Source organism: Rhipicephalus microplus, unplaced genomic scaffold (genome assembly GCF_043290135.1).
Source record: "Rhipicephalus microplus isolate Deutch F79 unplaced genomic scaffold, USDA_Rmic scaffold_12, whole genome shotgun sequence".
Classification (NCBI taxonomy): Eukaryota; Metazoa; Arthropoda; class Arachnida; order Ixodida; family Ixodidae; genus Rhipicephalus; species Rhipicephalus microplus.
The window spans coordinates 22,070,001-22,086,294 of record NW_027464585.1 but is presented as its reverse complement, the minus strand read 5'-3'; positions in this window follow the sequence as shown (position 1 = coordinate 22,086,294).

Sequence of the window (16,294 nt, the reverse complement as noted above, 5' to 3'; positions counted from 1 at the left end):
CGGTGGTCAACGCAAACCAAGAGATATGGCGGATGAGTCGAGAGAAAGGCTTTGAGGTGGTGGAAATAAACAGAGAGGTGCATAGGTGGGGGGGTTTTCAACGAGACAGAATTCACTTCGATGGGCGGCTAGGTCATGAGGTGGGTTGGCGACTTGCAGGATGCGCAGTAGCTTTTTTGGGGGGCAAGCGAGCCCTTCGGGGTGCAGGATAGCTAGTATCGAGGAAAACAACCAGGGATACTCTTCGACAGGTGGTATTGACAGATACGATTCCAAAGTGGCACCAATATCTAAGATACGTAGAGTCCGGGGCATAAATAGACGTAGCCACAAGCGCCGAGCCAATTCAGAAATAGGGTATATTAACATGCAGGGTGGTAGGAACAGGCTGAAGTGGGAAGAGATAGAAGAACAGCTAAGGGAAGAGAGGCCGATGGTATACGGTTTTGTAGAAACACATCTCAGGGACATGGAACAACCTCCGAACAATCCGGACTACGCGTGGGAGTATTGTAATAGAACAGAAGGCAGCAGAAAGGGGGGTGGTATTGGGGCATTCATTCATAAAAGTACAGACTGGCAAAGGGTCAAGCAGGAGTGCAAGGAACATTTATGGCTAAAAGGAAAAGTGGCAGGTCAAATGACACTCCTTGGTTTCGTGTACTTGTGGACGGGAGCAAAGGCCAGAGAGGAAAACCAGGCAATGGTAGAGTGTATATCAAAGGACATTCAGGAGTTAGGAAGAGAGTGCGAGATAATTATACTAGGAGACATGAATGCGCACATAGAAGATATAGATGGGTATACCGACCCGACAGGCAAAATGATCATGGATATGTGTGAAAGGCTTGATTTGATCATTTGCAACAGTACCGAGAAGTGTGAAGGGCAAATAACATGGGAGGTAGGAAGGCTTCAGTCGACGATAGATTATGCACTGATGTCACATAGGATGTATGATAAGCTCAGGGAAATGCACATAGATGAAGGTGGCTCCAGAAGTCTGGGTAGCAATCACAAACGTATCAAGCTAAGTTTTGGAAGAGCAGTGAAAGTGGGAAGGAGACAAGATGAGCAACTACAGGAAAATTTTTATCCAGAAAGGCAAATCGAAATAGCCACTAAACAAATTGAGAAAGTAATCACGGAGGATAAGACAGTGTGGACATACACGAATCTAATTAGACTCTTTGAGATAGAGCTTGCTAAGACGCGTGACAAGTCACCCCGGAAAAGAAGACACAAACCCAAAAGTTGGTGGGATGAGGAAGTTAAGAGAGCCATAGCAAAACGTCAGGAAGCCTCTAGGGAACACAGACATGCTAAGCAGCGGGGTGAACCGACAGATGATGTGGAAAGAAAATGGGCAAACTTTTTAAACTGTAGAAGGGATGCATCCCTTCTGATCAATGAAAAGATTAGAAGGAAGGAAGCTCAGTGGCTGGCAGAAGTACATAAAAAAGATAGAAAGGCAGCTGCGAAATTTTGGAACCATCTAAACTCCCTAAGAAATGAGACGAGCCTAGAGCAGAACTTTATAACTACAGCCCAAGGTGCTAGGCTAGAAGAGGACGAAGCTATTGAATATATAAGAACAAGGGTGACAGAAAAATTTCCACAAAGAAGTACTTTATGCACCACAATAGACAAAGACGAATCAAGTGGTGCAATGGCTCCATTTTCACAACAAGAGTGGGAAAGGGCTGAGAAAAGGGTTCCTAGTAGTACATCAACAGGCCCAGATGGCATTCCAATTAGGCTGATAAAAACATTAGGTCCGAAGTCTAAGCAGGCTCTGAGAGAGGCAGTGAGTACAATAATAATCGATGGTGAAGTTCCCGATGGATGGAAACTTAGCAGGATGAGCATGATCTATAAAGGAAAGGGGGACAAAGCTGACATAAACAACTACCGTCCTATAACAGTGACATCAGTGGTCTACAGGCTGGCGATGCAGATTATAAAGGAAAGACTGCAGGCGTGGATAGAGGATGAGGGGGTGCTGGGAGAACTGCAGAATGGGTTTCGAAAACACAGGAGGTTGGAAGACAATCTGTTCTCACTGACGCAGTGCATCGAAATAGCAGAAAAAGAACACAGGCCTCTGTGGCTAGCATTTTTGGATATCAAGGGAGCGTACGATAGCGTGGTTCAAGAGGAATTGTGGCGAATACTGGACACACTAGGCGTGGAACATGTAGTCACTAATCTTTTAAAGGGTGCCTATAAAGGTAACAAGGTAGTTATAAAGTGGGAAAAACAGGTATCCAAGCCTGCAGAGGTAAAACGGGGGCTTAGGCAGGGGTGCCCCCTGTCACCCTTATTATTCATGATGTACCTACAAAGATTAGAGGCAAAATTAGAGGGAAGTGGACTGGGCTTCAACCTCTCTTTAGTCAAACAAGAAAAACTTATTGATCAGGCACTACCAGCATTAATGTACGCAGATGATATAGTGCTAATGGCCAACAACAAGGAAGATTTGCAGAGATTAATGGACATCTGCGGTAATGAGGGAGATAGGTTAGATTTTAGATTCAGTAGGGAAAAATCAGCAGTCATGATTTTCAATGACAACGAATGTAGTGAGCTTAGAATACAGGAGGTCACGCTAGAGATAACAGATAAATACAAATATCTGGGCATATGGATAAGCAATGGGACCGAGTATCTGAGGGAACACGAAATATGCGTGACGACTAAAGGTAACAGGAATGCAGCAGTCATGAAAAATAGGGCACTGTGGAATTACAATAGGTATGATGTTGTGAGAGGAATATGGAAAGGGGTCATGGTTCCTGGGCTGACGTTCAGCAATGCGGTCTTGTGCATGAGATCAGAAGTTCAAGCAAGATTAGAAATTAAGCAACGTGGAATAGGTAGGCTTGCTTTAGGAGCTCACGGGAATACACCAAATCAGGGAGTGCAAGGTGAAATGGGATGGACATCATTTGAGGGCAGGGAAGCTAGCAGCAAGATAAAATTTGAGAAGCGATTGAGAGAAATGGGGGAAGAGCGTTGGGCTAGGAAGGTTTCAGGTACTTGTACATGAAGAATGTCGATACAAAATGGAGGAAGCGAACCAGGAAGTTGACTGGTAAATACTTAGAAAACAGCAGGTGGCCAAACCAAAAGGAACTATCGGTTAAGAAAAAAGTGAAGGAAACGGAGACTGACATGTGGAGAATGGGCATGATTAAGAAGTCCGCACTAGAGATCTATCGAACTTTTAAGCAGGAAATTGCCAAGGAAAGGATCTATGATAATACTCGGGGTAGTTCTCTACTGTTTGAGGCCAGGACGGGAGTACTGCGAACCAAGACATATCGGGCCAAGTACGAAGGGGTCGACACAGTATGCAGTGCGTGTGGAGAGGAAGAAGAAACTGCCGAACACTTGATAATGTTCTGTAAAGGGCTTCACCCTATAGTTCAGGATGATGGCGCAGAGTTTTTCAAAGCACTGGGATTTAGGGACAGCGAGGACAAAATAGACTTTAAGCGGGTAGACTTAACTAGAAGGAGGTTATCTGATTGGTGGCTAAAGTCAAGGCACGAGTGAAAATTAAACCCTTCACTGCGAAGTACGAATCCTCAACTTCATTATTTAAAGGAAAAAAAAGATAAATGTAATGGTTAGTTCACTAAGTATCACGGCTAGGTGGCGTTAGCCACCGCCCGATCTAAAGGGTACAGCCACATCCATCCATCCATCCATCCATCCGTTCGCTGTTGGCGCGCGCTCGGAGTCACCGGATGGATAAGGCTGCACAGCGGAAAGAGCGCAAGGCGGCAGCAGCGTGCGCTCGCAGACAGAATCCCGATATGCGAGCGCGCGAGGCAAGGGACATCGCAAGCCATCCATCGTCTAAGAACAAATAAAAGTTGATTTGTGTATATACACACACAGCGTTTCTCACGTCTTTACATGATGATCGACTGGGCGAATTACACGGAAGATTCACAGTTTACCGATGAATCCCTCCGGAGCTTCGCCCATTCATCATCATTCACTCCGTGAATATGCCGTAATTTTTTGGCTCTCAGCTGCACTCAGGTCACTTCTAGCGAACCAACTAGCGGAATCTTCATCATACTCTCCGTCTTCCCCTGCGTCCGGACGACGGCAGAAAGCAAGGTTGACTTTTCCCAGCATGCCGGGATTTTGCTCGAACCAGTCGATTCAGGGAACAGGGCGTCAGAGTACTCCCAGGTAGTATCTGGCTCTTGTGGTCCTTTTACTTGCCTTTGTCCTTTTATATTGCCGAGCCCGAGGTCGTACAAAGGGTTAGTCATGCATAACGCGTTTACATCACCAACGAAGTAGGGCGTGTGTATCTGTATGTTTGCTTCCGGTAGTTCCTTGGCCTTTCCATCCAAAAGCATAATTCTTGCCGTCTTCCCGGTCAGGCATCGATCCGGCACGAACTCGCGTCGGACGATGGTCGTGTTGCTGCCTGTGTCTCGTAAGACACGTGCGCGTTGTCCAAGCACCCGTCCTTCGACCACTGGCATGTTGTCGACTAAGAACATAGGTTGGTTCTCGCACTTCTTGGGGCATTCAGCAGCGCATGTCTCATCCTTGGACTTGGCCATAGGGAAGTAATCCTGTTTTTTCTGTTCTGTCATGGCACAAGACACCGACTTGTCTTTGCTCTGATCCTTGCAATCGGTGGCTTTGTGGCCAAGCCACCCACATGTTTTGCATTTCACAGACTCTTTCGGAACCACACGACAATCCGGAGCGCTATGTCCTTTGCGGTGACACAGAAAGCAACTCGGCTGTTTGTACTGTGACATAGCACCGGGTTTATTTGCCTCCTTTGTATCATCTGCAAGTTTACCAATGTTATTGACTCCCTGTGCTTCGAGAAAGCGGTCGGTGCACTCTGAAAGGGATGTAAGGGTTTTGCATTCCCTCTCTTTCAGGAAGATGGCCAGCTTCGGATTACAGCAACGCAAGAATTGCTCGGCTATAACATGGTCACGAAGACCTTCAAATGTTTTGGGCACATCAGCCATCTCAATCCAGTTATCAAAATAGCTCGAGATCCTTGCTGCTAGTTGTTTCCCTGCTTCGCCATCTTCAGGCCGGGCTTTCCGAAATTTGTCTTTATATCCTTGTGCCATGAATCTGAAGCGCTGAAGTAGGGCTTTTTTCACTTTATCATAGTCGAGGGCCTCGTCAGCAGTCATTCGACCAATGACAGTGAGTGCCTCACCAGTTAAGCACATGCTTACGGCTACTCCCCATTTCTCTCTTGGCCATTCTTGCCCAGTAGCCACGCGTTCAAACCTCTGCAAATACGCGTGCAGGTCATCGCTTTGCTCGTCAAATAGCGGTAGTAACTTCTGCGGATTCAGGCATGACGGGTTTGCCGATGGGGCGAGTGCTGCCGCCGCAGATGGCTGACTTTGAGCACTTTCCTGAAGCTGGAGCTTAAGTTGGAGGATTTGCAGCTGCCTCTCGTCTGCTAACCGTTGCCTCTCGTCCGCTAACCGTTGTCTCTCGGCTGCTTCTTTGGCCTCTTCTCTCTCAGCTGCGCACTCATTTCTCTGCCAAACTTGCTCTCGCTCAATCCATTCGCGAAGTTCCGCGCCAGACAAGCCTAACTGAGCTGCTACAGCCGCTAACTTATCGAGATCCATGTCTCTCGTCTTGTGCTGCGTGCACACACCTCACTGGCGATTTCCGCGTTCGAGATGTTACTGGCGCAATCCTGGCAGGCTCGCCAAGTTTTTTATGGTGTAATGTGGGCCCAGGATCCGGAATAAATCAACCGGCAGTCAGGTGACTCTGTACACACAACACAGACTTTAACACAACCGATAACTCTTACAATTCACACACAACACACTATAGCCTTCCTTATTTACTTGCCAAACGTCCTACGCGCCTCGGCACACGAACTGTCCTACTCGCCGTTATGACTGTTGCCGCTGCGGCGAGGTCGGTCGTCACCGGTGTTCCTTGTGCAGTCACGCTGCCTTGACCGTGGTGAGGTGGTGGTGGTGGTGATGGTGGTGCTGCAGGCCGGTAGATCACCAGGCCACTGCAGTGCAGGTTAATGGCCCGTCGCGAACATGACCCGTGGCCACCTCGTGCTACCACTCGGGCCCCAGGACCTCAGGCCACGAACAGACTATGCTGCCGGTCCCCGTGTCAGCGCCGTCCACAGAGCGGGAAGCCAGCTCACCAGGTCCGCAAGGCTGCCGGACACCTGGTTGAGTGACACAGCCCGAAGCAGGAAGCCAGCTCACCAGGTACGCAAGGCTGCCGGACGCCTGGTTAAGCGATGTCACGACCCGAACCGCCGACCAGCAGCTGCCGTTCGAACCGTGTCACGCTCCAACTGCCCGAGCCGCACGCCCTGCTCGCGCTTCCTTTTTCTCGTCTTCGCCTCCAAGGCGTACCGCAGAGCAGAACTGCCGTTCCCTCTTCGCCCCGTCACGGGCCACACAATCCTCATCATCACAGGTGCTAAGCGCCTTCTGGAAGTGGTCCTTCTGTTCGCCTGTGCTTGCGCCTCTCGTCCACAGAGTGATATCATCAGCGTATCATGCATCCCTGGGACAGTATCGAAAAGACGGGGAAGCTTGGGGAGCGCCACGTTGAAAAAGAGTGGTAAGACCACCGAACGCTGTGGAGTACCTTTGTTGGTAACTGATAAGGCTTGCTCTGAATGTTGGCTATCCCTACCGTGAGCGTATGGTTGGTGAAAAAAGCGAGCATATAGACGTATGTTTGGGCCCGGAAGCTGATGTCTTCTAAATTACGGAGGGTAGCTTGATGACTCACATTGTCAAGGCACCCTTTACGTCCAGAGCTACAATTATTGACTTACTGTGTTTGCTCAAACGAAGAAGGATTTCTTGCTTTAACTTGAATACGACGTCTTGTGTGGAGAGCATATAATGAAAGCCGAACACGGTGTTAGTGAAATAACCATTTTCTTCGAGGTGTGCGGTAAGCCGCTCATTGACCATGTGTTCAAAGATTTTCCCGGAGCTTGACGTAAGGGAAGTAGAGAGGTGATTAGTGATATAATTCGGCTTGTAGGCTAGGGTACCAGGTTACCTCCGAGTGCTTCCAGGCTGTTTGCAGCTCGCTTTCTATTCAGAAGGAATTATAATATTGAACGAGCGCCGTCAATGCGAGGGGTGGAAGCTGTCTTAGATGGTTATTGGTGACTTTGTCTTCACCCGGGCTTGTATTGCGTGTCAGATTAGTGAGGGCCGCTTGTAATTCGGCCTGCGTAAAAGGTCAATCTAGCTCTTCGTTCGGCGCTCCTTGATACTCCCTGGGGGTTGGAAGGCTCTTGGACGTACTTGCAGGCTATCAGAGCCACGTAGCTCGGTCTCAAGTTCTTGCAGTAGCTGCTCCTCTGTGCCGTCATAGTTGTGGATTAACCGTTGGTCTGTAAGCCTTCGTTAGGCTTCCGTGCGGGTGTCCTTGATGAGGGCTCGAAGAGTGTGCCAAGTATTTTTCGTGCACAGTGTACCTTGTAGTTTATTGCAAAAGGACCACCAGGTCTGACTAACTAGCCGTTCGGCGTACTTTCGTGGCTGCATTGTGAGCGTGGCAATCTTGCGTTTGAGATTTCGGTTCAGCCTTTGCCGTCGGAACCGTTTCAATACTGATCAAGCCTCCTATAGGTGACAAAGATGATTATCAACAGCCGGGTTGTCATCGTCCAGTTGAATCACCGTGGTATGGACGTCAGCAACACCAATTATCTCGCTCAGCCAGGCTTCAATGTCGTCAGTGGTTGAGTCGTCGTCAAGTTCTCTCCTATATTCGTTCAAGTCCGTAAGATGTGCGTTTACTCTCTTGGGAGAACAATGAGCCTGTATGACATCGAATTGAATGATGTGGTGATCGCTGGCTAGAGTGTCGGGGAGTCTCGCCCACGTTGCCCTTTGCCCCCATCAAGTGAACGTTAGATCAGGATTTGTATCCCAGGACACGCTGTTTCCCATTCCAATTGGTTGGAGCAAGCCATTCCGTAGCGCCAAATCGTTTTGCTGGGCTGTGTCGTGAACACGTGCCCCTTTCTTGGTGGTGTTGTGGTAGCCCCAAGCTGAGTGAGGGGTATTGAAGTTTCGACTCTGAATTTTCCGGTGGCTACTTCCAACACAAAACTCATGGCGTGGGGTGTGCTGAGCTCCAATCAAAAGTTGCAGGAGCTCCTCCTCATAAATCATTATACACAGCTTACCCAGACATGCCGATGGCTCATGGTCACCGCCTGCTCTACGGCTTACTTATTTAACGCACTGGGGCTCTTCAGTTTTCAGGCCTCTGGCAGCTCTCTGGTAGCCAGAGCTAGCCAAAGGTAGCCAGAGGGTCAGTCAGCTAGTTCTGGTCTGGACAGGAAACAGTGTCTAGTCACTCAAGTCGGGAACCCGAGACAACCTGAAGCTGCCCGAAGATCGCAAAATCGAATGCTGAGACAGCCAGCGTAAACGTCAACAAACCCTACCGTCAATCCACCATATGAAGCAATGCGCCACGTCTATGTTGGTTTTTTTCTGCATTGTCCGCTTGGAAATACGTAGCTAAGCTCGCGAAAAGCTAAAATATCCTTGAGCGTACGTATTTGGGGTACGACTTTGTACGCTCGCACGATCACTCGCCGCATCTGCGAACGAAACAGCCAGCTGGCGCACGCCTCCTCGAAAACGATGCAAGGTGAGCTGCCACGACGCTGACGGCTTAACAAGCTCACGTCTTTTTAGTACATGTATCAGTCACTGCACAACACAACGCGAAATCAGGCGAAAGTGATCGTGTCCCCAAAAGAGTTCGAGGATATACACCTGCTCAGCTATCGCGTATTATGCGTCGGAAACACACGTTGACCAACTTACGTTTTTGTCTAAAGTTTATAATATGCGCAGGTATTGGTACCACAAGTGCGCGTCGTATATAAAATAAACATTTGCATTACACGTTCTTGGCCCATTTTAGAACTTGCCTTGGCCTGTTTTTCTGTCCTAAGTGGCACTTAACGAATGTCATATATGTCAGCTTTGATTTGACCTACTAGGTCATAGAACATGCTGCGTGGCATTATTAAGAAGAGGTGAAAAAAGACAAAGCCAACGATGAAATGGGCCACGAAAGGATGTATACATTTCTCAATCCATTTTCCGTTGTATTTTTCTCGCGCCGTATCGTATAATATCATACCACATATGCAGGCTCATAGATAGAAATGGGTTCGCACGCCGTTCGCGACCAGCGAGCATCACCAACAGTGGCGATCTAGGGCTTTTTAACACTATCGAAGATCAATCGAGTAGTCAGGGCAGAGGTTCTAAAAGGTTCACGTACGCAAACATACGACAGAGCGAGCTAGTTCGATCACAATCGTCTTCGCTAAGTTCACAGATATCAGCACAGCTCCATAAACGACTACTACGAAAAAAATGAATTCCAAAGTTGTCTCCATGCGAGCGCACGAACGTGTAATACGTACATAACTTTTAAGGCATGTGCACGACGCAGTCAACAGTTCACCGAGTTGTTCACAGGAGGAAGATTCATGGGAAACATAACAAAAACGATGAACAGTAGCTTCAAACACTCGCCGCCACTCGTAATTGCCTCATGTCGCAAGGCGGAACAGGCTTTAGAAGATAACGCCACGCGTAATGACAAGCGACGACGCAGTCCTCAAGTGCCCACATTGCAATCCATCGAGTCTTCATAAAGATGGCACGAAGCACGCATTGTGCCTTTTCGGCGTCTGCTAGCCCGAAACCTGTCCAAAACCTTCCAGAGAGTTTCCACGACTGAATTGTCCTGGAAGCGTCTGGCGACCCTCGGGCTCCCCGTGGGTTGCCATAACCGTCCAACCCGAGAAAAACGAATGCCAACCGGAAGTGCGCCGTGGGGGGGGGGGGGGAAGAAGAGTTTCATTTGCATTCCAGAGGAGGCGGAGTGTATTCCAAACTTAGGCGCATAGCGCTCTGCCTGTTTCCGCTGCATATGCGCATGCGTGGACACGCACATGCACACGCAGCGGAGAGACCCAGAGTATAAGGTGACTGGATACGCACACACATGAAATCTCGCGACAAACGCGAGCTCGGACGCTTGAAAGACAACACAGATGTAGTAAAAGGATAGTCGCACTTCTTCATCATGCTCTTGAGCACCACATACGACGCATACAATGCCTCGCCGGGCAGCTGATGGTAATAGTGGAACCAGCTGGGCTTGTATAGAGTTGTTTATTCAGGTGAGACAAAGTAGTCGTTGAACTTTTCCGTGATTGCGCTGTGTGAGGCTCAAGCTTATGTGTCAATTATATTACTTCATAAGTCTGGCGACAGACACAGCACCCACAACTTCCGACATAATTCACTTACATCTACTTTTTGAAAAGTAATGTAGCATGTAATTTACACCCATGTTGGTAATAATTTGGAATGTCATAACTTCCTTTCACAAATCTCTGCATAGTTTTCGAAAAGTGTGTTCATGCAAAATCTAACTAATATAATTTACTAATAATTCGCCTGTTACTTTAGATAGAGGCATACTAACTGATTGTATTCTCAAATTTTGCGAAAGTATACCACATAGTTAAGCATCAACTTCTTCTACTGAAAGTACAATGCTTAGACGTTCATGATTTCCTCTTTATTTGGATAAAATAACGTCTTTATGACCGCGCGCAGTATGTTTCCGCTAAATATGCTCACTCTTCCGAAATACCTGTGCGTTCCGTTAGGCTACGGGGATCTGTTCTGTGTTCCCCAATGTTGTTAATTTATATCAACCATTTGCTCAAACACATACTTTCTCCAATTCGCCTTTTTGTCGATGACTGTGTCATTGAACCGCAAAATTACTGTCATTCCGAAGCCCTTCAAAATGAACTCAAGAACATTCTGTGTTGCTGCAACCTTTGTAAAATGCATCTTAACAATTATAATTTTAAATCAATGAAAGCTCCATACTCAATCATTTATCTATTTATACTCAATTTATTCAAGCACACACGAACATGTCAAGTTCTACAAGTACCATGATGTCGACATAACTAACATTCTGTCCTGACCCGAACACATCGACCATTTAATGTTTAAGTGTAATTGCACGCTAGGTTATATTATACGTAACACTCTTATAGCGTCATCATCAATACAGAAACAACTATTTTATACGTATATTCGTCCTGCATTAGATTACATATCATTCGTACAAAAACCAGGCCAAATAACATCCACAAAAAAGCTTGAGGCTGTTCAGAATAGCTCAGCAAGTTATATAATAGCAAATTATTATCAAAAGCTCTAGTGTATTTGCTACAAAAGTCATCCTTAACCTTACATCACATGCCAGGTGCAGAAGACAAGCATACTTCTGCATTTTTTACAAAATATAATATCACGATTACATCTAAAAATACTGTAGCCACGCGCCGCCGCTTTGGTCTAGTGGCCAAGATACTAGTGGCCAAAGTATCCGAAGGCCGCGTGATCGAATCCCGGCTGTGGCGGCCGAATTTCCGATGGAGGCGCAAATGTTGTAGGCCCGTGTACTCATATTTGGGTGCACGTTAAAAGAACCCCAGGTGGTCAAAATTTCTGGAGCCCTCAACTGTGGCTCCTCTCATAATCACATGGTGGTTTTCGGACGTTAACGCCCAGATATCTATTATATACTGTAGTCTGCATCTTTCAAATATTCTTGTTTAAATCACAACAACAATGTACACATTCCTCGTAGCAACACGTCCACGTACTCCGATTGATTTCTTCTGAAAACGTGTCGCGACTGGAATCACCTGTCCACTACACTCGTCAATATTGCTAAATCCGGTAGATTCCGTAACGTAATAATTACATCAATTTGACTTCATGTCTTGGTTATGTGATGCTGCGATCTATTTTTCTCGTGTCTGGTTTTTTATGTACGTTCTGTGTGTTTCTGTTAAGTTTGCCTTCTTTTATTGTTATTCAACCGATTTCCACTAATGATTGTATTTTATCACAGTTTATTAAGTGTGAATACACTTTATAAGCGACCCCAAACCATCCACCGCTGTCGGCGGCATCCGCAGTCTTCTCTCCATCTTTAAAAGAAAGAGGACTTGGCGGGCCGCAGCGCGACGCTCTACCGAATAAGCCACGGACGCGACGCTGATATCGGTGTCAGTAACGCGCCTTATACCCCCTCCCCCTTTGCTCGCTCCTCCGCTCTCCTCGCTCGCTGCACTACACGCGCATCCTCTCTCTCACGTGCCCGCCTTCTCTCTCAGTCTCCCGTCTAGAGCGGGTCGTGAGGGGGAGTAAAGTTAAAATACGTTGGCATTCGCCAGTGAGTTAACGTAAACTCCCCCGTGTGATCAAATTTCGATTCCCAGGAACCATTACACCATAAAGGCCCCATAGTGTGATTAATAAATATAATAGTGCCAATTAATAAATACCCCTTATAGCATCACCCCGTGTATTCGCACTTAACCATGTTCACCTTCGGGTAAATGCTTGAGAGTTTTTTGTTAAAATGTTATATTCTATTTGTTGTTGCTTTTTGTCCCTCTCCTCTGTAGTGCTGTAAAGGTTTGAGGGTATCATAAGTAAATATAAGCCATGAGGTGGGACCAAATAGCATGGGCCATTATCTAGGCAGCAGAACAAGGTGCGGAACTTTGTTTCTTTGGTGGCAGAAGCTAAGCCTGACGCGAGCTAGAAGTCTTCGAACTGTCGTATTCATGCCGGCCACTGACCTGCATTGTCGAAGTTGAATGGCGGCGGAGACCGAAGGGAAACGCGGCGCCAAGAGGGGCAGCTGAAATGAGGGCAACCGAATCAGATATTTTTATGACTGCATACTACTTCTAACGGCATGTCAAGACGTGCTGCTGGCGAGGTAAGTGCAGTAGAACGCGCCATTAGTGCTGAACTTTATCAGAGACACTCCACACTCCAGAGTTGCTCTCATCAATATTTGTATACTTTATTCTCCATCACTCCTTGTGAGGGTGTCACCATTGAGCTTTCATTTCTATGTGACCTCCGCAGTTTTTATTTTAAGCCTCTTTCACATGCGCCGTTCAAAGTTTAGTCCAATACCTGAATGTCCCGGTCATACGACTTTGCATTATCTAACGCTCTGTTGCACAGCACACGTACTGGTTCGCTCTGTAGTCATTACAGCCGGCATAACTAATTACATGCTGTCTCACTCTTGTTTTGTTTGTGTGAAACGCTGCAGTACATGAAAACACTCAGACATATGACCAAGCCCGTATCCGGGAATTTCTTTCAAGGGGGTGAAAGGCGTGGGGGGGGGATGGCGCTTGCTGAAAGCTTTGACTATATGATAAAAAGTAATAATGATTGATATGTGGAGTTTAACGTCCCAAAGCCATCATATTACTATCAGAGACGCCGTAGTGAAGGGCTCCCGAAATTTCCGCCACCTGTGGTTTCTTAACGTGCACCCAAGTCTAAGCACACGGGGTTACAGCATTTTCGCCTTCAACGAAAATGCAGCCGCCGCAGCCGCGATTCCATGCCACGGCATTCGGGCCAGCAGCCAAGTACCCTGTCTGCAAGACAACTTCGGCGGAGCTGATAAAAACTATTACTTTCGTGATTTTCCTCAACATTGGCAGTGTATTAGTTATGTTACTTCTTTAAAATCTGTTTTTAAGTGTAAACTTTACTTGTGGGTCCAATCTTCATGGTTGTATATAATTTCACGCGGATAATTTATCTTAATAATCTGATGAATACGATAAAGTAAGATAATGTTACTCAGAACCCACCAGAAATTGACGGGAAGCGTTCATTTTATTGACGACCACTATGGAACGACGTCTCCTGGTGTCTGCCACAAAATGGTCAGCTGTAATTTTGACAGGTCCCACAAGTCCGCGGCGCGCTGAATCCTGCCTCCTTAAGTACGCCAGCCTAAAATACAAGTCTTTGCCGTCGTAAACGTTGCGATTACGTTGCTCACTTCACCGTACTCTCTGTAGAAGTACTCTTTGCTGGGATAGTTGGCTTGTCATAGTTGCTTCGCTCTTTCTCGGTATGTCTGTCTTCCTGTGACGGTTTAGGCGTCTAGAAGTTTCCTTCATAGGGACTTTCTATAGAGTGACATTAAATCTAGCCAGCCTATTCGATCGTTCAACAGAGCTGTTAATAAGAGTAGGTTTTAAGATAATTTAGCGTTGAAAAGCTGCTCTAAGCTGCAGCCGTTGCGACAGCAAATGTGGAAAGTATCTTGAGCAAGTGTTGCTCGCCATTTTTGCTTTCGTATCTCCCACTCCTCTTTGTTCATTCGAGATTTTCGTATCCCGGTCCGCCATGCTAACAATGGTGTGCTTTTATATGGAACACGGTGACCGGGCGCCGCGTCGTCCGCGTGAGCGACGGAAGACAACCATGTGAAAAACAGCGCATGGGCGACCATGCTGTTTGTACAGTGCCTTAACATAAATGTCGCTTGCCGTAGTCAGTGCATCTAGCATACGTTCTTTTGTTCTTGCGTATTGCTTGCTTCTTTGTCGGTGAGCTGATACCCGCCGTTTAACCCATGGTCACGATGATTTCGCTAACAGTATTGTGCTGGCACACTGTTGAGCTCTGCTCGGTGGGTTTCGAATGGCCACGACACGCGCATAGCGCAACCCACGTACTTTCCGAGCTGAAGAAACAAAGGCGTTTTCTCCTTCAAATTCAGATGAAAACAAGAGAGGAGAATTCGTCCAGTCAATATGGCCAACTTCTGGCTTCACCATGGCTTCACAGCGCGTGTAGTCAGGGCGTCTCCTTAGTTGTTGGCTTCCTCCATGCCCTTTCCTTAGCCCGTGTGCTGCCTCTAGGATCATCATCGGCAAGACGCCTTCAACATTGTTGCGTTGATGAAACTAATCTCGGAGGCCTAGGCCTGTGCTATGGCGGCCCGCCCGCCCGTTTGTAGGGTACTCGACCTTGAAGTTTAACCTCATGTTCGCGCAGACCCTTCCGCTAGTTCTGCAGAGGTCGAACTGGAAGTCACTCAGTCACTGGTTGTCCCATTTGTTTCGTATTTTGAGCGAGAAAACTGTGTTCCCTGTTCAAAAACATTTACATCCCCCCCCCCTCCGAAATTTTGAGCAGGGGCAGCCCCATCCCCTGGCTTCGGGCGTGCCTCCGACACTGCACCATCTTATATTGTGGGAATGCTCTTGAAATAATATATGCAAGAAACAATGAATGAATGAATACTGAATGAAATAATGAATGAATTAATGAATGAATGAACGACAGTTTGTTTTTCTAGCACAAAGCAAAGCGGAAAGCTACAATGGCAGCTCAAGTAGTGCACGAAGCCCAGTAACAAGTTGTTTATAGACCGTAAAAGACTATACAGGTGGCTTATAGATGGTTGTAGATGGCTTAGAGAAATAACTCTATAAAAACACACTACTCTAAACGTTTACACTAAACATACATGGCTTCTTTACATTCATCGGTGTCGAACCGGGGCAGCCATTTCGCACACTTTTTTTCTTGTTCGTTTTGGTTTGGTTAGTAGACACAATAAGCGTCCGTCAATCACAGCTAATATATTAGCTTCATGGTAAGGCTCATATCATGGAAAACGTGCCATAGAACAAATTATAATTGAAAAGGTACTGTCTTCATAGAAGGGGGGATCAATCCGGAAAAACAATTCCTCTCAACAATAGTCAAATCGAACACTTCCCCAGACTACTCACTTTTGAACGAAGTCCGTAGCAATGAACTTGTATTATATATTGTAGCAGCGACGTGACCGTGCTAACCAGGATTGTTCTTGTTCACCCATTGACTGGCGCATACCCACTGCGGGGGATGGGCCAAAACATCACGCGCTTTTATATAGCAGACGTTTTGCAATTTTCTTTCCACGATCGTTTCCTACTTTGTGTATGACATTGCAATATAAATTCAGAAATTAGCCCATTTAACGATATATCCTGTATGCATAAGAACAAAGCTACCTATACAACCCGTAACAGTAGTGTATGGTCTATACCCGAATCTGAACAATTTGTGACACGGAAATGTTGAAAAATAAAGTACCCAGATTGCCTAAGTAACCTGCAAATTCTGGTTTTAATATGTCAAACATAACGTGGTTTCAACTAGTTTCGCTTATTCAGTCACTTCTTTATTTTTTTATTTTTCAAGTTTTCTAAAAGTTACCACTGCCAATGCGAAAAGTGTGCTTCTACATGAAATAAGTTTGCATTGTCTGAAAGAGATGGTTCGCCACGTCTTCCCATATTTGTGTACTGTAC